The sequence below is a fragment of the Alligator mississippiensis genome, chromosome 4 (assembly GCF_030867095.1).
Source record: "Alligator mississippiensis isolate rAllMis1 chromosome 4, rAllMis1, whole genome shotgun sequence".
NCBI classification, from domain to species: Eukaryota; Metazoa; Chordata; order Crocodylia; family Alligatoridae; genus Alligator; species Alligator mississippiensis.
The window spans coordinates 147,895,854-147,919,353 of NC_081827.1; the positions used below are offsets into that span (position 1 = coordinate 147,895,854).

General features: G+C 44.7%; 1 long non-coding RNA gene across 1 annotated transcript; it reads left to right on the forward strand.

Annotated features, from left to right (window-relative positions):
- The first annotated feature begins 7,096 nt into the window (after nt 1-7,096).
- Nucleotides 7,097-23,124, forward strand: LOC109281912 (uncharacterized). Its single transcript, XR_009461908.1, has 2 exons — nt 7,097-7,441; nt 8,804-23,124. It is a non-coding gene; the product is annotated as an uncharacterized LOC109281912 (long non-coding RNA).
- Nucleotides 23,125-23,500: the final 376 nt, after the last annotated feature.

Sequence of the window (23,500 nt, forward strand, 5' to 3'; positions counted from 1 at the left end):
TCAGTCTCCAGCCAAAAGATAAAGGCTGATTACTCCATCACAGTAGAAACTATTGTAATGTTGGGCAGAATACACCATGCACTGTGCCTTGCTGTAACCAGGCTCATTTATACTGGCTGCATCTACCTGAGATGCTTACTGTGCAGTAGCTTGTTACTACCGTGCAGTAGCTTATTAATACTGCACAGTAGCATTGCAGGGCACAAACCATGATGCAATGCTACTGCACAGCAGTAAAGAGCTACTACACAGTAGTAATGAGCTACTGTACAGTCAGTATCACCAGGAAGCCATGCAGGGATGCTACTGCGCAGTAACACCAGTTACTGCACAGTCATTTAGTGCTTGGGTATGCAAGTACTAAATGAATGCACGGTAACAACTGCACAGCCAGCATCTCATGTAGACACAGCCACTGTGTACCATATTCGTGGCTTCACAGTTCCTGTTTCTAATATCTGTTAACCCAAGATTTATTTTGCAGCTAACCTTCCCTGAAAGTCATTCCACTGTCCACCACTTGTGGATGTGCTGAGTAGCAGTACAGCTCTGCCACCAGATGCACTCTTGGCTCCAAGTGCTTCTTGTAACTGCTTTCTTTGTGCCAGTTCATGACTCACTTTTTACTTGCAGTCCCAAATGTAGCAGGGTCCCAGGCATTAGCTCAGCTACAGCCATAGTCCTCTCAATGCAGGGCTCCTTCCCTTCCATCAGTCTTCCAGCAATAGCCATCTCTCAGGAGCGATCTTTTCCCACAGATAAGACAATCATGGAAGACTATCACCCTTGACTGCGATGCAAGGGACTGCCGATTGATGAGGAGTAACCCACGACTTTCAAACTGCCTGTTCTTAACCCCAAGCAATCTTTTGATTCCTCCATTGCTCTGACAGATAATGTTCCCTCCCATTTTCTTAAATGTTATAAGACAACTCTGTTTTTTCACTCAAAGCATCATATCAATGTCCCTGGGGCAACTATTCTAACTACAGGGACTGATGTATCTTTCCACTTGGCTCTTAATAATTCAAACCACAGTGAACCAAATCACCCTGTTCTGGCCATTTACAGACACTGCCTCCTCCCATCTTCCTCCAGTTTACTACCCTAACAGTCCTGATATGAGCAAATGGGAAATGTCCTGACTACTCCATTGGTACAGTAGGTAGATCCCATCTTAGGATTCACAGCCCAGATGGCAGCCCTCGCAAAATTGCATCTGACCTGATTGATGGGACTTCTTGATAGAAAGCAGGTTGAGCACAGCTCTCCTGTGTATAGGCCCAGGGTGGGTTTCTATTGATGAGGCATGATAGCATAGATCCAGGATGAGGGTCAACAGGGGTAGTTTCGTGCCAGAAGGAAGAGGAGGGCCAAACAGGGAGCTTCTAAGAAGGAACTGGGGAGAGATTATGGAAGTCAATACAGGCTATTTTCAGTGGTCTAGGTGAGACTTCAGGAGTGTGCCCATCTTGCTGCTCCAACTGACTGCAAAGTGAACATGGCAAGTATTAAGGAAGATATTTCAGCAGAAAGTTTGAAGTCAACTACATCAGGCAAAGCAAACACTAAATTCAGACCACAGCCTAAGGGTTAATAGCCAATAGGTACTAAACAATCAAGTATTTTGTAACTTTAGGTATACTGATATTATACTAATGTATAGACTGATGTAAGTTAATGTACTGTGTACTCTAACTGTATACTTGTGCCAAGATTTTGCAGCTGAACTGTTAGGACCTATGAAGCCAGATATAAAGCGTGGGCATCTTGTTAGTGTGAGCAGGAAATCAGGGAAAGAAGGTAGGGAAGGGATGAAGAGACATTCCAGACTAGTGAGGGGGGAGATAAAAAGTCCTCCCTTTCTAAGTCAGCAATTATCCAAGGACATTCACTTCAGTTAAAAACTACTTTCAAAGATCATGGGTTAAAAATGGCCTGGACCACTACTCCAGGGACTTACAAACACAGAGAAATTGACAGCAACCAATCAGAAAGTGCCTCTTATAGTGAGTAACCTATGAAGAGGCTGGCTGGAGGGAAAGTCGGAGAAAACAGCATATGTCTATGCTGCATCCTTGGTCTGTCCAGGGCGGATGAAGGGGTGCTCATCATCATACCCCACCCCTGATCACACATGCCAAATCCAGAAATGCAGCAGTGAAGCCAGTCCCACATAGCTGCTCTCAAGCACACTGGATATGGAGGGTTCCCTTTCTGAACCCCAGGGGTCTCTTTCTGGCCTATGATTAAACCCATGGTTAACTATTGTTTGGGAAGGGATCAGCCAAGTTCTCAAGATCAAATATTCAATGCAGAACCACTCTTAACAGGCCTAGTGATGCTGCTCCCGCTTCCCCAAGACACCTTTAGTTTTGCTGGGAGCTAGGAGATGATTATCACAAGCACTTGAAAATTCAATCCAGAATCAGTTGCATATTCTTTCCCTACAAACACCCCTCTTCCCCACCTCTTCCCTCCACAACCCACACACAGAGCTGCAACTAATTGCTGGCTGGAAATTTTCTAACAGCAAAAGCAAAACCTCCAGAGAAAATCTTGTGGCTTCTGTTGAAAATGTGGACAAAAACCAGGCAAAAAGACTTGCTAATAGGCAGAGCAAAATGAAACTAAACTTTAACAATCTGAGAAATTGCAGTTGGCAGGAAATACATTTTCCAGCCTGTTGCACTGAACTCTGCCCTGTGCAGGGGTTAGGGAAGGCTTATAACTAGGGCTTGCCAGAAAATAAATACAACATCCTGGAAAGGATCACAGATCTAATATGTGCTTTCATTCTGAAACAGAGTAAAAATAAGCCCCAGCACCTTTCACAATTGTTCCTGAGAGTCGCTGGGGGTTGGAGCACTCTCCTTGAAGGTGGAAGGCCCAAAATCAAGTCCCTGCTTCTAATCGCAGGCTCATCAGAGCGAAGACAGAGGCATCCACTGAATCAATTAAGTTAGTTTTCCTCTTGGTGTAAATTAAGCAGTTTCATGCACATCCTTTCACAGCATGTGATAACGTGAGTTTCAGCCCATGAAAGCTTGTGCTATCTCTCTATCTACACACATATACACTTGGGTTATTATGTAAGGTGCATACCTACCCTTCCTTCTACTTGACTTCAGACTAACACGTCTAACTACATCTCTCTGTGCATGAAAGGATAAAAAGCCAGATCAACTATCAGGAAGTGGGAGCATGTTAGAGTGAGGCCTTGTTGCTTTAGTGCTAGACCAAAGCCAGAAAACTGGGCCACTGCAATTATGACTGCTGTGCCTGGCAAAGTCTGGAAAGGACAAACACAAATGACCTCACTGGGGGCTCTTCTCAACTCCAACCTGTTGAAGTCTGTGTGATGGAGATGCTAATCCTTTGTTCTGAGGTGGGACCCTTCATCTCCTGGATACATGTAATTGAAATATATAAGAGATAAGACAGCACCTCTCCTCCGAACTAGATATCTACTTTTTCAGATAGTTTTTGAGTGTGACACCATCAACTATAATGATACAAGTTTTCAACAAACCTACCAAAAGTGACTCAGGGTAGACGCTCACTGAGGTCAAAAAGTGAAGTGAAGCAAAGTGAAATGTCAAGTCAGCAGCACCTGCAGAGGGCTTAACTCCTAAAATGTAAAATATATCCTGATCCTGAACATGGCTGGGTTGGAATAGGGAGTGATCAGTTCATTTAGGTCCATGAAAGCATTTTCAATTCAGTGCCAGCTCCCGCGTGTGATGAGTTGGTTAGTTCTCAGTCCAGCTCTGAAGCAAATGACTATCTGGGTTGCGCACACACGCATACACACACACACGAGACCTTATTTCATTCTCAGCTTTTAGGCCAGGTCTAAACACACCAGAGACTGTACTGCCTTTCACTCATTCATATTGATATAATAGCATTCACAACATGCTGGTGCTGGGGTTTACAACAGGGTCTATGGGAGCCAAGAGTCTAAATCTGCTCGACCCTTTGAAAACTCCAGGCAAGGTGCATCTCACTGCTTTAGGAGAACACGGGCCCCACCTCAAGGAGGAGCCTGAGGTCACCACTCTGGAGCTCTGGCATGAGACACATCACCAAAGAGCCCATGATAAAAGTTAGCAGTGCCGTAGTAAGTGCTGTTCTATACTGTGTTTCAGGGGTGTGGGTCTAAGGACATAGGCAGACAAGGTTCTTTGGGTAAATCCAATATCTTGTATTAGACCAACTCAAATAGTTGGAAAAAATACTGTATCTAGAGGGTTTCCCTTTCTAGGTGTTACCATCTCAACCCCTTTTACCAGCATTAAATACCCTGTTCAAAGAAAGCAGAGAAGTCAAGGGGCAGATTTATCTTTTTTTGGAAAAATTTTCATGTTGCAGGTCAAATTAGTCAAATCAGTTCTGAATCCTTTCAATTGGGCAATACTCAAACATTCAAGTACCGTATGTGGGTGCCCCTGACTGTCACTTGTCCTTTACCAAAGGCCACAGGAGCAAGCTAGGGAGAAGTCCCCCATTTCCATAAAGTAGGAGTCTAGCTGAGATCTTCCCACTTGAAGTTGGGCAGTGGGAGGCTAATTATAAGACACTTGTAGGGCATCCTGTCCACAGTGCACTGGACAGGGGTGCACCCTTTACTACACAATGCCATTCAAGTCTACTCTTGGCCTGGGGGTTGATCATGGTGTCGCACCACCACCTGGATAATTATAGTGTCTCCCCAGCCAAGGAGCAGATTTTTCTCATGAGTACTCTAAGGCTGCTGGCCTAGTAAGATTATATATGAAGCCTCACTGAGCACCCCTAGTGCTGGCCTGACTCCAGTGAGGGTGAGGTTTGTCAAGGGCCCCTCACTTTCATTCATGGGCAGGCCATGGCAGGAGAAACCTTTTTATTAGTTTTAAGCACTGGTAAACACTCCCCACAATGGGCAGTCCACTGCAGAATACCCATACTGTTAGGGAAGCAGAGAAGTTGCCCTCAAAAGGCTGCGTCCACAGAAGCATGCACATATATTTTGTGGTGCCTCAAAGGCTCTTGAAGCACCACAAAATGAACTCCATGCATGTGATTTGGTTCTGATACTGGGAAATCCTGGTATCAAAAAAAAGCACACCAAAAAAAAAGCAGCGTAGCGTAAGTGGTGGCAGTGTGCACTGCCCAAAATCAGAGTCTGGCTGACCAGAGCCATGCTCTGGCTGCTGGCTAGGCTCCATACACCCAGATCACTGCTTCTGGAGCCCTGGAAGGTCCCCAGGCCCCAGGTAAGACTGCTGGAGCCAGTCCAGGTGCTGGCCTCAGCCTCACCTACCCTACCCAGGGCAACTTGCTGTGCCCCAGAGCACATGTGCAGGGGTGTTCCCCAGAGACAACTAGCAGTGGCACAAATATATGCTGCTGCTATTTGGCTCCAGGAAGACACCCATATGCACTCATCTGGATGCACCCAAAGGGGAGTTGTTGTGTATGTGGCGGGGGGCTTGGCTGAGGGAGGAGACAGACTCAGGGATGAGGTAGGCTGGGAGTGGCTGAGTTTAGAAAGGATCCCAAGGGGGTTTTTTGGCCACACTGAGAAAGCAGCAGCCAACAAGGGAACCTAGGAGCCTGTGGGGGCAAGGGGCTGCCAGGGCCTTGTTGCATGGAAAAGGGGTGGTAAGAATGGCTGTTGAAGAAGACAGACCATTGCTATCCTGGATGGAGTGGATTGTTTGGGCAGCTTTGCTGGGCGTATGCAGAATTTGACAGTACTTCCAGGGACAACATAAATTATGGGGAAGGAAACCAAAGAGAATCTAATTACCTGGCAACTGAACAACACGTTCCTTGTATTATATAGGGCCATGCTGGATCAGATCTGGAGTATGCCTAGACAGTATTCTGTCCTGGCCAAGGGTGAACATCAGATGCTTCTTTACAAAGAATTAGAAACCCCATAATGCCCAGCTGTACAATCATAAGTCCAGAAAGCAGAACCCTCCCTTACTGCTGCCCTGGGACATGAGGGTTAGTGTCACTAAAAATGAAGCTTTTCATCCTATCTAGGGTATCCCAGGGTTCCTCTCATTCTAAAGCTGTGTATTGCTTTTCTGGAGCTAATTAAACTCTCTGTCTTGCTGACCCCTTGGAGTCATGAACCCTACTTTAGGTTAATCAGTTATGTGGAAAAATATGTGTTTCCTTCTTTCAGTTGAATGTACCGGTCACATTGTTCACCCCTATATTATAAGAAAAAGTTCATTGATTTACTGTAGCCATCCCTTTTATTATTTTGTGCACTTCTGTCACCATCCCTTTCTGCAGCCGCCTGTTGTGCCAGCTCTGGGCTTCCCATGCAGCTCTGCTAGGGCTCCTTATTCCTGCCCTTAAAATGTTCTTTGGTCTTCTGTTATTGCAGCTCAGTCCCCATATCTCTACTTGGCTCAAAGGTGCTTGTGCTTGGATGCACTTTCTTGGCTCCCAGTTCATCCACACTTTTGGGTTCTGGAACCAGGACTTAAACTAAGCACCAGCAAGGAAAATGATAACAATAGGGCAAAGAAAGAGAATGATGGGAAGACAAACTGAGACAGAAACTTCTGTCATGTCACCCCTCCTCTTCCCTGTCAGCGGTACCAGCCTCACTGGCCCATTGGTCCACTTCTCACCCAAATGGCCAGGCACCTTTTTCCACCCTGGCCCCAAACATTAAATGTCCTCTATAAAACAGCCAGCTAGGACTGAATCCTCTCCATCTGCCCCTCCATCACGCTGACTGTAGCATCAGTGCCCACTCATGGTGGTAAGCGTGTGAGGCTGATGGATACTGGTCATATATTTTGTCTGTGTATAGTAGGTGGGTTGTGCTGGCTAACATTTCATTAGTTTAGAATTTTAGTGCTTATTCACTGCTTGTTATTCAATATATTCAATATAAGTGTGGTTAACTAGTGTGCTAGAAAGCAAAATCATGCTTTTACATCCTAGCAGAGGAGGAGCTCGGAAACAAGGCAGTTCTCACATTCCAGAGATTTTTCTTTTGGGAGTAGAGAGTGTCTAACAAACCTTGAAAAGAGAACTGGCCCCAACTCCCACGTATTCAAAAGATAAGAGCGCAGCTGCAGAAATTAACCTCTCCTGGTACCTAAGAGTCCCAATTAGGGATGCAAAGGTTCCAGCTATATAATCAGATCGTACCAGATGCCTGATGCGTGAAACACACGTGGACAGTACCCTCATTAAAAGGACAAGGTATGTTGAACTGGACAACCAATGAACAAGCACCAGTTAGGTACACAATGAATGAACTAAAGGTATAACACTGGAGAGGAAAAAAGGGAGGGTGTGTTCATTGCTCAGCAACTTCCTCCTGGTGAGACCACCACAAACTGAAACAAGAAACCTGCAGAAGATGATCATGTGCTGGCCAGCTGTCTGTCCTCCAGTGTGCATCCTTGGGACACAGTGTATGGTGAGAACCTTTGCTTGCTTGCTAATTGTCATATGCTGCTACTGTGTATCAATACAGATCTCCAAGTTATCAATAGAATATGTTGTGATTGGTCATTTTAGGGATGTTACACTCTGCCCACAATTGAGTGTCATAGTTTCATAGTTGGTAGGGTCTGAAGGGACCTCAGCAGATCATCAAGTCCGACCCCCTGCCATGGGCAGAAAAGAGTACTGGGGTCAAATGACCCCGGCAAGGTGTTCATCCAGCCTCCTTTTAAAGACCCCCAGAGTAGGGGCAAGCACCACTTCTCTTGGAAGTTGGTTCCAGATCCTAGCCGCCCTGACAGTGAAGTAGCGCCTCCTGATGTCTAGCCTGAATCTACCCTCTGACAGCTTGTGACCGTTATTTCTTGTCACTCCTGGTAGCAGCAGGGACTCCCCCAATGCCTGCTGGTCCCCCCTGACTAGTTTGTAAACAGCCACTAGATCCCCCTCAGCCTTCTCTTGTGGAGGCTGAACAGGTTCAGGTCCCGTAGCCTCTCCTCGTAGGGCCTGCCCTGCTGACCCCTGATCATGAGAGTGGCCCTCCTGTGGACCCTCTCAATGCTGTCCACATCCCTCCTGAACTGTGGCGCCCAGAACTGGACGCAGTACTCCAACTGTCAGAAGCTGATTCTTAAAATCAGGCCAACAGTTTGAAAAAGTGCAAGTCTACCTGTATATAAGGGAAATGGAAGTCTGTTTCCCAACCCCTTGCTTATCACTTTTTTACTTAAGGCCATAAGGCTTTCAGGGCAGCAGAGATTGTGTGTGTTTACATGTGAAATTAATGTGGCTGAATAAACTCTGGCGCAGTTCACAATGGAGTTTACTGCTCTCAGGCCCAGAGTTTACACATGTGCCTAGGACCACAACACGTTGAGCTGGGGTAACAGAGCCCCAGCTGGCAGAGGACCCTGGGGGTCAGCCTGCCAGCCTAGGGCTACTCTAACCCAGCTCAACATGCTACAGAGGGGCTGGCTGAGGTGCGAGGGTGCTTCAGTGTGGGGCTAGCTGGCAGGCAGCCCCTGCATTGAAGCACCCTTGTGCCCCAGCCAGTGTCTACATGTGCATTGCAGTGGAGTAAATATCTCCGCCATAGGATAGTACTCATGTCTGGCAGTACTATCCTACAGTGGACTTAATTAGTTTACTCCATCCTAATATCACCGCATGTGTAGATGGTGACATTTTACGGTGGAGCTAATTAGTCAACTCCTCAATAAACATCTCATGTAGACATGCCCACTGTGTCCTTATTTATGCCAGTTGAGAGCCTAGCAAAGTGGGCCCCTGACCTTAATCGTAGGCTCTGTGTGCTATTGTGTTGCCATTATTCAAGAAAAAGACCAGCAGGGAGCAGCTGACAGGAAAAGACACCAGGAGCAGGATGAAATGAGAGAGACGAGGATTTGGAAGGAAAGAAAGGAAAATAAAGAGGAAGACAGGCAGGTAAAGAAGGATAATTAGAAAGACATCTTTATTTGGGGCTGGGGGTGGGGGAGTATTAATGGGGTGCTGTTCAAGTGCTGTGTAAATGACTTCCTGTTGACTAGTGCTGGCACCAAAAGAGGTGGTGTGGGGCTGTGGCATGGTTGCTTGCTCTGCTACTGCAGAGACCTGGGTTTTACTGGCAGCTCTGATCTGTGTGTATTCCTGGGGGCATGGCTCCACATCCCTGTTTTCCTACTTACCCTTTGAGTGAAGTCTACCTGTTGACTTCAGTGTCCCAGAATTTCATCCTTTATCTGTCAAACATTGCAAAGTTGAACTATCTTTTGTTTAGTTGTACAACGTCCTAACATCATGGGGCCCTTAACACAACTTCTAACTATAAATAATGGGCTAGCCTACCCTAGACTCACATGGAAATAACCCTGCCAGTTTTAGTTTATGTATTTTATTAGTTTCATTGTGAGTTCTTGTGTGGTTATCCATTCTAAATAGAGAGCATCCTGTTTTGGTTTAACTAGTCAGTAAAAAGCCAACTTAAAAGTCAATCTAAATAGGGCCTTTGTCAGCCCAAATCATAGGAGTTAGTTTTATGTGGCAGGGAACAGGAATGTCTGTTAACTCTGTACAATTTAAGCAGCTCTCATGAATAAGAAACACAATAACGCACACAGAAACCAAATCAGAGCTAGAGTCTGTCAATCAATCACATGTCTACAGCACACATGGATAGTGACACTCAAGTACTGACACAGGTTGACTGCCTCACAGGAGACCTGGTAGGGTCCCCAGATCTTGTTCTGACTGGTCTCCATCTTCACTCTACCTACTCTACATGTCTCTTATAGTCTGGTACATGTCTGATAATCCCAGGCTTTTGTTGGTTGCCTGTAGGGGGTCAGAAAGGTATTTATTTTTTACCCCTTATGAAGGTTGCTGGCTTCTGGAGGGTTTTTTTCCACCATTTTCTGAAACTCTGGAGCACTGGCCAAAGTTTAGGCTGGGGCTTTAACTGGAGTGCACTGATGCTCCTGCCAGTACTTAGAAAACCCAGAGGTGACCAGGTGGAGGGTCCTGCTCTTTTGTTCATGGCCATACTCATCAGCAAATTTGGTGTTGGAAAGTAATTTTCCCTCTAGGCCTGACTTGCACAGATACTGGTGGGGGGAGGGACCACTGCCTCTGGCACTGCGGTGGCTAAGCCCTGACAGTGCCCTTGTCTGCCCTGCTTTTACTTGTAGTGTATCATGGAGCATTCTTGGTGAAGTGATGTTACCACTTCAAGGCTTTTATGCCTCAAAGTGGTAATTTGCCGGTGAGTGTAGGGAATCGGACTTGGTGGCCCAGCAGATTGTGCCCAGTCCTGTTTTCTGATGTTCCTGTGAACTTCCGGGGGCGAGACGCTGTCAACTCCCACTCACTCAAGACTGGCTCAGACTGGTCCTGACTGGGTCTGGCTGGTCTCAGTTGGCCTTGCCATTTAACTCACTCATTCATTTGCCCACATACGCATACTGACTTGCCCACTTGCAAGTCTACTGACGTGAAGAGGAAATAGCACCCATTCGGTTACCATGGTTGCATGCACCCACAGCAGGGTAGCTAACGTTTTGTGGTCAAAACATCCCCAGACACACAAAGCTGATAGTTTCACCTGTTTCTAGCTGTTCTCAGGCCTCTGCAGTTGGCTGCTTAGTTCTCTGGATTATTAGCCCATGAAACTGGCTACCCACGTCAGGACCCCAAGCTGAGACTGCCAGCCAGTATGGTTCCTTGGGTAGTGGCGGGGAGGGGAGACCTTCCTGTGTCACTATTAAACCAACCTGCAGGTGCTCCCACATGCACAGGCTTGCACTGAAATAGCTAGAGGTATGGGTTGAAGCAGGGCCATTATGCAGATTTCAGCCCGCACAATGTCTGCCTGTGATTTAGGCGACAGAGCTGGGAAGCTACTCCAAGGTCAGTTTGCTCCCCATACAGAGATCCTCTCCCTGGAAAGAAGGGACAGGTGGTCCCAGGGAGGAGAGCAGGTGGAATGGAGCCAGAACAGAAGCCTGCAAGCCGGGTGTGAGCAGAAGCTACTTCCTACATTGGTGTCAGCCCTGCATGGATGGAGGGTACCTGAATGGCTCTGCTGTGGTCGCATATGGAAACTCCCGTGCCAAATGCTCACTTGTTCCCAGGTTAACATTGTTTGGTGGCAAGCCCTGCTGGGCTGCAGCTCTTCCTGCCCCAGAGCTGCTGTTTGGGGCCCTGTTGAGGGGAGCTCAGTGTCTCTGGGCTCTTCTAAGTAACAGAGACTTACCAAAAAAGAAAAAAAAAGGGGGGGGGGGGCAGGGGGGAGAACCACAGAGTGAAAGGCTTCCTCATCCATGGAGCAGACATTTCCCCAGTATCTTGCCAAAAAGGCACTTCTGCAGCCATTGCATTTAATGCATAGCATGCTCAGAAGGCTGTGCTATGCCCATGGAAAACAGGATAGCCTAGGTTCATGCATAACTGCTTACAAGCCCTCCCAAATGGGTTAGAAAAATTGCTATAACTAACTGTGTGTGAGGTTGCATACCAGAGGAGGAGGAGGGCCCTCCTATGTTTTGGTCCAATAGAATCTATGCCAGGGCACTTGTCCAGGGAGCAGGAGACCTGAGTTTTAAGCTCCCATCCCCAAAAGGGATTTGAGCCTGAATCTCCTGCTTCTCAGCAAAGCAGTCTAACCAGCAATCCTGTTCAGAGCCCCATCTTCTTGAAGCTGACCCACTGGGCAGCTAGGAGGGCCAGAAGGAGGAGAGCAAGGGATTTTGTTCATAGGTTTGGGTTCAACTCCATCTCTAGAGGAAAAAATAGGAAGTGTGAAAGAAAGCATATTTGAAGGGAAATTCTTCTCTCACATGAACAGAAAGGCTTCTCTCTGCTGGGAGTTTCCCCTGCCTACAGTATTCCACGTGCAGCTACAGGCAGAGATGCAGCCTGCACCAGTGATGCTAACCCCTGCTTGAAACTGGGTAAACTAGGACAGTGCAAATATCTCTGTATAGCGCCTCTGTCTGCAACACCCAGACCAAGAAGCAGAGGAGGAAATGACAGGAAGGCACAAAGGAAAGACTGAGACAAATGGAATAGGTCGAATTTTGGTGGTGTTGGAACTTTTATTTCTGATGAGAAATATTTTTTGATTCAATGTAAGAAGCAATGGATTATTAGAGGTATCTTTTATTGGATCAACTATATAGTTGTGAAAGATGTTAGACAAGATTTTGTGCACAAAGTGCCCTTCCATGAGACCTTATTTCTAGGCATGTTTCCTGGATCATCACAGCTACCACAACCCTCTAACCCTACTGCTCCTCTAACCCTACTGCTATCTTTTGACTCACAAGACATTTTCACATGAAAATGTGTTTTGCAAAAGCAAATGCACAAAAAATCCTCATAAACTCTAGGTACAGACAGTTCCAGTCTCCAAAATCCACACTCCACCTCCAGATTCAAAGAATTTCCCATCCTCAGACATATAGGGAAGCATCGGGGAAATGAGATATTGGCTGAGGGCTTGTTAACACAGGAAATTATTCCAAAATAGCAGTTCCTAATCAGGTTCCTTTGTGGACATCCATTTTCTGGAATAAATGTGCCATCTTCTAAGTGACTTGAATCTGCTTCAGATAAAGCAACTTTAGAATAGAGTGCTCCCATTCCAAAACAAGTGCATGGTAGTTATTTGGGAATACATTATCTACTTTAAAGGGAGATGAAGGGATCAATATACCCTACCATCTGTGTAAGCAAGCTCTGCTCAATGGTTTCAAGAGAGATGCTGTAAGAATACAATGAGTGGGAAATGAAAGAGGGAAGGGAAAGAGAATGAAGAGAAGAGAGAGAATGCAGAAAGAATATCCCTCCCTCTTCTTCATAATTATTCCCAATAGGCTCATCTCCAAGCTTTGGTCCAGTCTGATTTTTAGTCTTTATCTTGAATTGCAAGGTTTCCATGGATGGAACAGAAGAGGGGAAAGGAGATAGGTGTGTGAGAGAGTTAGTGGGTGGGAAAGAAGATAAGCCTTCCAGCTGGGGAGAATGAAGGTTGGTGTAGGAAAACCAGAGAGAGAATCCTTTCTTTTCTTTCACTTGTGACCAGTTTAGGCTGAAGCATGAGAGTCCTGGTCATATCATCCAAGTCAGCAACACTGCACAGGCTGCTCAGATTCTTCAAATTCCATCATCTCTTTGTGAAAACTTCGGATAACTTTGCCTCGTCCATAGCATCCTGTAGGAGCAGATCCCACCATGTGTCTATTATTCCAGCAAAACAAGGGGTGAAAGAACATGGGAAAAAGAAGGGAAATCATTGCCAGGGACAAATTCTTTCAGAGAGCAACACATCCTCTGAGAGAAAACTCTCATTGTCTCCTAAATACATGGAGCTTTTCATGTGGATGAACCTTCTCTGGTTGCCATGGCCCTTGTCTATCCTGACTTTGTCTTCCTCTGCTGAAACAAGAGGTCCTGGGTCATGCTATAGTAATAGGCTCACACCCTGGATGTGTCTGGTGTAGGCAACATTGTTCACTCATTTGCGCCCTGGGCCAAACACTATGACAAATCATGTATTGCAATTCTCACAGGACTAAAAATATCACTTCACAGTGACTCCATCTGAAATAGTGTGGTGGTTCCAGTTCAATCAGTTGCCAGATGAAGGGACTGAAGCATACACGGCTCAGTTGTGTCATCTGTCCAAGAACTCTAATCTTGGTACCAATTTTGAAGCCAAAAGGCGATGTTCAAACATGTGCTGACTACAAGCGTGCAATAAACAAAGCACTGCAGAAACCTCCATAACAAGTTTCAACTGTAAGCCAGCTCCTTGCCACTCTTGCTGGAGGGAAGGCTTTTACTAAAGAGAACTTGGCCCAAGTATATCAGCTCCTGGTGGATGATCATGCTGCCAATGGATAGACAACTATTATCTGCCACGGAGCATTCAGTGCCAAGTACTTACAATATGGAGCGAGCATCATACCAGAGAGGTGCAGACAAGGAGGCCCCAGGCATGGTAGTCCCAAGACTCCTTCCCTTCATTCAGTCAAAGCAAGTCTCTGCTTCTATCTGGACAGGGGAAATCTAAATTGTTTGTGGTTTTAAAACAGTGGTCAGTCTTGGGACCCCTTCTCTTGTCACTGCAGTTTTCAAAACAGGCTGAGCTATTTCTCCCAGCTGAGCTGATGCTGACCTAGGCAGCATGGCTTCCCTGGGGACCTTTTTCAATCTATTGCAGGAAACTTTCCTCACTCTTTGGGTGTGGGATCACATCACAGTTAACAGGGACATGAATGCTTGCACTGAATGCAGTCTCAGGGTCAGCACTGTCTCACCTCAGGCTTTGCAAGGCATTGAGTAACCCAAGACTGTGCAGCCTTCCCAGCTGTGCTGTCTGCTGCCTGTTTGCTTTGCAATGTAGCACCAACTCATGGAGCCGGGAATCATGCCCTCCCTCCTGCCCCCCCTCCTCCCATGCCTGGCAAAGGTGGCTCCCATGCAGGCCCAACTTACCACAGGACTCAGACTTATACCCCAAGACTTATACCCTACAAGAAGTGGGGTGACTCACACAGCTAAGGTGGGGGCTGCTCTTCAAACCTGCTCTAAGGAGATAGCAGTGAACAAATCCCCTAAGGGAGCTGCCAATTCTCTGGCAGCCCTCTCCCATGCCATCCTTTTCCCTGTGAACATTGTGGCTGAGCAGGGAAATGCCTGAGGGTCTTCACTGGGCCTTGGCACTGCTGAACCTGTCTTCTCTGCAGTCAGAAAATTCTCCCTGGAAGGTGCTTCAACATAGCTGGAGGAAGAAAACTGCAGCACCATGAGGGGGGAGTTAATATTGCCAATTAATGACACTGTGATCTTTATCAGCTGCTGTTAACCTCCTTCCTTGTCCCAAAGGCTCATCATTTCCCCCGCATTTAGAGGCCTCATCTCATCGCACTGCATGTTCAGCTGCCGTCCTCCATGAGGACTAGTAAGGCACATGAGCCTGTTTAATTTTGTGAGAAGCCAAGATTCTTCCCACGGCATCATCCTGAAGAAGCCTAGCCTTCCCCTTCCACCCATTTCCTGCACTGGAGATGATCTTCCCTTGCAATCCAGCTGCAAAACGTGCCCACAGTGACACTGCCCTGAGGTCAGGCTCATTGGTGTGACAGAGTGCCCTGCTGTGTTGTACTATTGCCATGTTAATTGTGCTTTCTACCATTTCTGTGATAATGGTGTAGGCCTCAGTTTCCTTGACTGGATTTTACTTTGTTATGGTCTGAAAAAGAACAGGTTAACTTTACCTATGGTTGACTTTCATACGTTATTTACCACTCCTACAGACTTAACAGTCAAACACTTCAGTTAAGTTCAGAAACCCACATCCAAGCGTTTGTTGTTTTTTTTCCCCCTGAGAATGTGGAAACATGCCACTTTAAGAGGAAATACTCAGAGGAAACATTTTGCCTTTCCCATATCAAAACTTGAAAAAAATCCATGATTTCCAATTTTCAGCCTGTCTTTTAATTTTTGCTCAGCTGTAATTGAAACCTAGTTCATTGTGTAGGCAGCGCCTTTGTAAATGGGTAATGTAAATGGGCCCCTGAGTGAATGAATGATGGAGACTCACAACAAGAAATAGACATGGAAATGTGAAAAAAACAGAGAAATAGAATAACATTCTTCAGACAGACATGCTAAGAAAAGGCTGGATGGAGTGACTTATGATGAGGTCTGAAAGAACTAAATGCATTTAATTAACTTAACAATGTATAAGGTGGAGGCTTTTTAAGGGATAAACATTCCAGAGGAGGGGGAATTGTGTAAGTCAGGGGCTGGCCAACCTGTAGTGCACGTGCACAAGCAGCACGGGCAGCCTCTGAGTGTGGCACACAACAGACTGGAGAGGGGACAGGCAGCGCAGTGGCAGATAGGGCATAAAGCAGAGCAGATCGGGCAATGAGCACAAGCCAGGAAACAGAAAGCAGAGCAGTAAATCAGATGCAGAGCACATGGTAAGGAGCAGGAAGCAGAACAGCAGATTGGGCAGGGGAAGGGGAGTGGAGTGGCACTAGGGGAGAGTGTGGAGCTAATTTGTGGTACAGCTGCTGAAAAGGTTGGACAGCTATTCGCAAAAGTGATTTGAAGGGGAAATAATAGAAGGGCATAGATGAAACTCATCAAAGAGGTGAGCACTTCAGGGTGCAAACACACATAACAATCAAACCCAAATATCCCTGAGTGGGAGCTAGTTCACAAATGCGTGAAGTGCTGTGGTGCTGACAACAGGGGGTGGGAATGAGCACACAGCCCAACATACCACACATTGGTGCGGGGAGGGAAAAAAGGAGTCCCAAAAGGTGGGTCACCTGTGACGGGAGCATTTTTACTTTTCAGTTTTCCCTTCTTCCCTAAACTGGAGTTCAGTAAATTTCAACAGCCTGCAGTTGACCCAAGTCTGCTCTGTGCTTGCCTGATGGGAAAGATTTCAGGGGCTGAGGGACATGATGACGAATCATTGCCAAGTACAGAGTGAGGACACAGCTGATTGTTAGAAAGATAGCTCTTATCGAATACGCAGGGCATGGGGACTCATTGATAAAAAGTGCCAACACGAGGATAAAAGCGGGGCAGTAGAGTTCTGGCTGCATACCAGTTGTAGTAGTGGGGGGAGGCTTGGGAGAGTGAGGAGCAAGCCATTGGGAGTTCCAATGAGACCTGTGTCATGCAACACTTGGCGTCCACACATAACCCTGAACCGGTTCAAAATGATGATTTTTCAGGTAAACTTCTAAATCATTCTAGGCAGCTTTCAATGGGTTTAACAGACTTGTATGACTGTCTCCTTCCAGTCTAAATTGCATTTGAATTGCTCTGTTATACTCATCCATGTCGTTGAGCAACATCAAGATACATTTTCTGTGATGAGGCTCTGAGACTGAGCAATGGCTCTCTCAAGAACAGAGCAGGAGCCCCCTTAACAGAGCTGTTTAAAACTAGAGCTAAGACAAATTAGTGGGGAATGCCAATGAGGCCTAGGAAGAGCCACCTGGGCCAGGGCTGGAACTTCAGGGGAACAGCAAGGAAAAGTTTAGGTGCTGCTGTTCCCAAAGCCTCAACTACCTGAGCTACAGGAGAGTTCACTGTGTGTCCACTACAGCAAAAGTTTCTGACACAGCTGAGTGCTCCTGTCCCCATCCACTCAAAAGGCAGAGTGCACACATACTCCTCTCAGGCAAGCCAGAAACAATCCTGCCCTGGCCTTGAGCTGGACAAGTGGGGGCTATTGGTCACACGTTGACTTAGCAGATTTTTCCTCACAGGCTCTCTCCCACCTGCCTGGCTTGCTGACTGTGCACAGACCTAGAGGGTCAAAGCACATACTGCGGCCTGCACAGACACAGGTTGCTGCAGCTGTGATTTGAGGCTGAGCAGGGACCTGTGAGTTTTGAAACAAACTGATCAGAAACCATTGGTCATTATCAATTGCTCTGTGAAGTCCATTCTCCCCTTTGTGCTTCTGTTTTTTACCTGTTACTCCATCCAGCCACATCAGGAGTGAGCAGGTGGGGTCCATCAGCACAAATCCTTCCCTCACACATTACTTTGTTGAGCTTCCACTGTAGGAAGGAAGGCAGAGGAAGGACTGAGGGGAAATGACAACATCTCCCTCAGCCCAGGTCTAGATGTCAAGACAGCACCCTACTTCCTGGCCTGTCTGCTGCAGTATGAAATACAGAACCAGCAATGGGAGCCCCAGGCAGAAGAGTGCAACTGTGACTTCTCTCCACCAACACAGATAGCATCCCTCACCTCACCACCCATGAGGAGTATTTCCAGGCATGGGGGAGTCATGGCCTGGCTTCCAGCACTTCCCATGCATGACACACTTGGGGCCACATGGAGGTAAACTCAAGGTCCTGCTCTAGCACCACAGAGCCGATGCCAGAGTCATGGTGGAAGTGCAGCCACACGCAGTTAGGGGTAGCTGCAATATCTGCTCGGCCAGTGAGAAGGGCTGTGACATCTACCACTCTCGGTCCCAGCTTCTTTCTCCTGATGGGAACTAGTGCAAAATCCTTCTCTGGGTCTTATACTCTGGCGGAAGGAGGACCAGGACAAGCAAGCCAAGGCCTGGGGCATATCTGCTCCTTCCTTGTGCGGGCTAGTCTCCCTGTGACTGGCTTTCCCTCAGGCTCTGATTCCTTCACTCATGCTCAGCCTCCCCCACTGTATCTTTTGGGGATATTTTAGCTCCCTTTGTTGAGAATATTATCAAAAATTAATTTTAGAAGAATGCATGAATGAGTGAATGAATAGGGTATCAAGCACAGCCAGGCTACAGAAAGCAGCCTTGAGAAGAACAAACAAACCATCTACAAGAAGATACGGAGTAAGCAGCCACCTTGTCTCCCCTGTCTCAGGATGTTGTAAATCAAAGTAACTCCTTACCATCCATCTTACCATTTGCTTGTCTAAGCCATGAGGTCTGTGACTCAAGCCAGCTCAACAGCAACAAGGTGATTGGCTAAGTGGGTTGTCAGGGGCACTGCAGCAAAGTCTGCCTAAACTAAGTATAAAAGGACAGTGAAGGCCAGGCCCTCACAATGCTGTATGCCATCCACATCAACTCGGGAAAAACTACTGGCGTCCCACCCATAATCTCGTTGTGTCAAGGTGTCCCTGCAACAAAGTTTACGAGTCACCCTTACGGGGGAGACCACTGTTTGGAGGAAGGAGCCTCCCCGTTGTTTTGAAAATGTTTAAGGAAAAGTCTGGGTCTAACCAAGAAGCAAAAGAGCCATCCAAGTGGACTGTCAGGGAGGAATTATAAATCCAAGAAAAAGGTACCTGTCCCTGGAGTCTGAATGCCTTTCAGGGACATGATGACTTAAAGCAGGGATGTAAGGACTTCAATGTTTTGGTTACTGCCACCAAACCAAAAGTAACTAAGAAGAAACAGATTCAGTAGTTGAAAAACCCTCACCGTCAGATGGGTGTAAAAGTTTTGCAGACAACTTTCGAAGGGAGGACCATCCTCTTGGAGGAAAGATGTGTGCCCCCTCCCTCTCCCCTTCACTCTTTCTGATCTTAACAGCCAGTTTGAAAAGTACTGTTTAGGTGATTGCCCGGCTGTGCAAAAACAGCATGGGGCTGCAGTGTGGATTTTATGGCAGGCTGTGGAAGAGAAGTGCTGTTTCATAAAAGACAGGGAAAAGTGGAAGCAATAAGGCATTTGTTACACAGAGCGAAATGTGGAAAGTGTTTAGAAAGAAAGAGTCAGTGAAGGGATTAACCGTTTGGATGTAAGAAAGGGCAGGAGGAAAGAACAAGAATAAAACTTAAGGAAAAACTGTTCTAAGAAAAAGCTGTAACCTGATCTCGGAGTGCTTGAGGTCATGCTGTGGTTTGTTTAGGTTAAGTACAATAACTTTTATTGCTGGTCCAATAAGAAGTCAGTAGCAGAGAAAATTAACCCGCGTGCTAAAAGCTGTGCAAATGTACATAAGTAGAGCCTAAGGAGTCAGCAGCTTTACAAAGATTGTTAAGGTATTGGTGCAAAACAGAGGGTGTGAGCAGTGTATGATGTTTGTTTTGTGTGTGTTGCAAGGTAAAGAGGAACCCTTGAAAGTGTAGGTATGGGCACCCTTATTGGTAACAGGGAGTGAGAAAGGAAAGTTTTAACAGCTTGTTAAGGAAAGGAGAACAAAAGGTGTTTATGAAAACAGTGTCAGCTATTAAGGCTCTTGCTGTAGTTGATAGGTTAATCAGGACAAGCAAATAAAGATATTTTGTAAGGTGCAGACAAAGAGTTAAAGATACAAGCATTCATCTTGAATGAAGAATCAACCCCTAACCCCATAAAGGCAGTGTAAATATTCACTAGAAGCTAAAATAAGATTATAACTCAGAATAAATAGTTTAAACCAGGGAGTGATTATACAAATGCTTAGGGTATGCGAATCCCTGATTTGGGATTTGGTCTATTCTGAAAACAAAGGGGAAAACCTAAAAATGGACAATAAACTTCAGAGCTTTGAATGCAATAACAATTGTTGTAGCTCCTGGTATAGCAAAACACCCTGAAATTCCAGCAGCTATAGCAGGAAGAGTAAAATGATTTTTAGTATTAAATTTGGCTAATGTAGTTTTTGTTTTTTGGTTATTTCCTTAGCACAAAAGTGCTGGTATAATTTGAAATTGATATTCATGAGAACAATAATATTGTTTTATCCAAACATCTTAAACATTTGGAGTGTCCCAACAATAAAAATGTAGAAAAAATTTAAGTAAAAATTCTGAGGGAGAAATTGTCCCTCTAAAACAAAAACTCATTTTTAAAATAATAATTTGGTTAAATTACAACAAGGGTATTGGTATCCCATGATCTCACATGTAAAGAAAAAAAATTGTAAAGATCCCAATTCCAATTGCCAAAATAGTGCAAGACCATTAAAAACAATAAATAACTGTGGATGATCCTTGTCACACCCCAAGAATTACAATGATGTATGCATTGCCACTGCATGTCAGCGCTGTAAATTTGTAAATATGAGTAATATTTTACTGCAAGTAATTTTCTTTGTCAGGTTTGTGTTTTCTTTTGCAGAACCTATACCGTAAAATTCAATCCAGTAATAAAGGTGACTGATAGACTATGAGGCCTCATTACCATCAACAGTATCTTCTTTACCTAAGCCATGGCTTTTATTGTTATAATAATTGTTCTCTCTGTTTTATGTTGTCTTGTTATGTAGTTTTTGTTTGTTTAGTTTGTTTTAAATTGTCAAAAGTTTAGATGCATATAAATATAAAGATGTGATAAAATTATTAGGAAGACACCATTTGAAAATTAAACTTGTCTGTGGATCCCAGACCTAGTCCCAACTTGGACTGGAAGGATGTCCCAGTCCTTGGAATTTAAGGTGAAACTGAAACTAACTCCAAACGCAAATGCCTTAGAATGTAAGTGGACAGGACCACATTATATTGTCAACAAAATTAGTCCTATGGAGGTCCAAATTGATAAGGGAGAAAAGGGTAAGTGGGTGCATACTTCCCAGTTAAAAATGGTAAATTGAGTATAATAAAATAACATTATTGTTTATGTTATAACAGGTATTATTCTACAGGAACAGGCACTGACACTATAGGAGTATCCAGAATGCAATAGATCCTGTCAGAAGAATCAGAGAGACTCTTAATCATAATTTGCATGGCTTGCTTTTGCTTTTGTTTTTGCTTCATTTTGCGTGGCTTTCTTGCTTTTGTTTGTTGTCATGAATGCCAAAATCTGTGATTTGTTTTAGGATTTTAAGCTTGAGCGAAGACACAAAGATAACCGGATTAAAAGAACTGCTAACAATAGTGTTATTAAAATTAATCATAAAAGTAAGTGGTACCAAATCATTCCAAGTGTACTCAGGCCTAAATCAGGGTTTATTATTTCAAAGTAATTCAGGTTCATTTACAAAGAGCTGTGTTCAGGTTCTCTGGTGTGAAGACACCATTCACACAATTGAGCCAATAAAATTGTCCCATTCTGGATATGTTCACTTAACATCCTCAATTTGAAAAATAAAACAGGGAACATCATAATATTGACGCCCCCTGCAGTTTTACTCTAGGCAAACTCTTGCATCAGTCAGATCAGCCTACCAAAGAAAATTTTGAAATTTTTGCTAAGTTAAGTGTTTCACTATGAAGAGTTCAGGAAAGATTGACAATGATTTGGCTAAAGCTCTTCTAACTATACAAGGCAATGCATCTACAGCCTTCATGCATATTTAAGATCAAACATGGTATTTGGATGTAATTAAGGGGATTATAATGCAGGATATAGATGGGATGTAAATGGGCAAGTTCCAGTTGAATTGTGGAAGCTGCTTTATAGTCCAGAAGAATGGTTTCACCCTTATAATCAACTTCTAAACTTCTATTCAATCCAACTACACTGCAAATTGAGGTGGAAGTGCCAGCCCTATTAACTGCACTTAAACAAAAGGTGTTTCTGATTTATACCCTAGGAAGCAAAGTTAATGAGTCAGTTATGTGAAGAATATATGTTACAACCAAATAATTTTTGTTTTAATCCTGATTTTGTAGTATGTAACTATCTGTTGGATAATAATCTTTATAAGTTACTAACAGTAGATGTAGGATAGAGATGTGTATGTTTAAAAACTTGGTGTTTGTAGTTATATATTAACCAATAGTGTTATCTTAATGTAACTGATTTAGCTGTCAATATTTATTTGTATAATGTTTTATGTGACATTATTTATAAAAAAAGGGATAGTAAACCAAAGCTTTACCATCAATTATGAACTATTTGGAAAAAGTAAATTTACACTCAATACACTTAAATCTCAGCAGAGATTCTCTGCCACATAACACAACATCCAAAATTAGTGCATGCTGTAAATATCATGCAGGGAAAAAGCTATAAAATCCAATGTCATAGGGCAAGCCAACTCCAAACACATAACCAAGGCAAAGAAAACAACATATCACAACTGGAGGGAAAACTCTGTTCAGCTGGTCACTATCAGCCAATGGGATATTCAATTTAATGTTATATCCAATAATAATTTTGTATATTACATTTATATTATTAACCTTATTAATTATTATTTTATATTGCATATAAAAATCACAGCAACTAAAAAGTGGCATCACGTGCTAAATGTGATACCCTAAATATTGGGTTTTAAGGGGGGTGGGAATGTTGAGAATATTATTGAAAATTAATTTTAGATGAATGCATGAATGAATATGGTATCAAGCATACCCAGTCTACTGAGAAAGCAGCCTTGAGAAGAACAAACAAACCATCTACAAGAAGATAAGGAGTAAGCAGCCACCTTGTCTCCCCTGTCTCAGGATGTTGTAAATCAAAGTAACTCCTTATCATCCATCTTACCATCTGCTTGTCTAAGCCATGAGGTCTGTGACTCAAGCCAGCTCAACAGCAACAAGGTGACTGGTTAAGCTGGTTGTCAGGGGCACTGCAGCAAAGTCTGCCTAAACTAAGTATAAAAGGACAGTGAAGGCCAGGCTCTCACAATGCTGTATGCCATCCACATCAACGAGTGGAGTGCAAGTATGAATGGTTTTAGATAAAGCATTGCTTTTCCCCACTTGACCTATGTGTATCACTCAATAAAGATCTTGGTTGCTGAACCTGTGCGTTGGTCTTTTGTCCAACACCCTGAGCCTGCCCAGGAGCAAGAAGCACAGATCCAACTGCAATCAAGGATGAAAGGCTTCAGTTCTTACTCAGCCTGAGCCAGGACAGCACATGACTGAAAGCCTCAGAGAAATGAGAACTCCCTAGGGATATCAGGGACTTGTTTTTCTGTGAAGAAACAAACCACAGGAAACCTGTTACCCTTGGGACCCAACTGCTCTCATGAGGGAAGAGGAGTTAACTGCCAGGAGTCATGCAGAGGACTGAGGGTTACTGGGTGGGAGAGGAAAGGAAATGCCATGTTTTACTCTACCTGTGCAGAAGGGGGCTTTCTCCTCTGCAGTGGTGAAATCATCTGGAAGAGACATG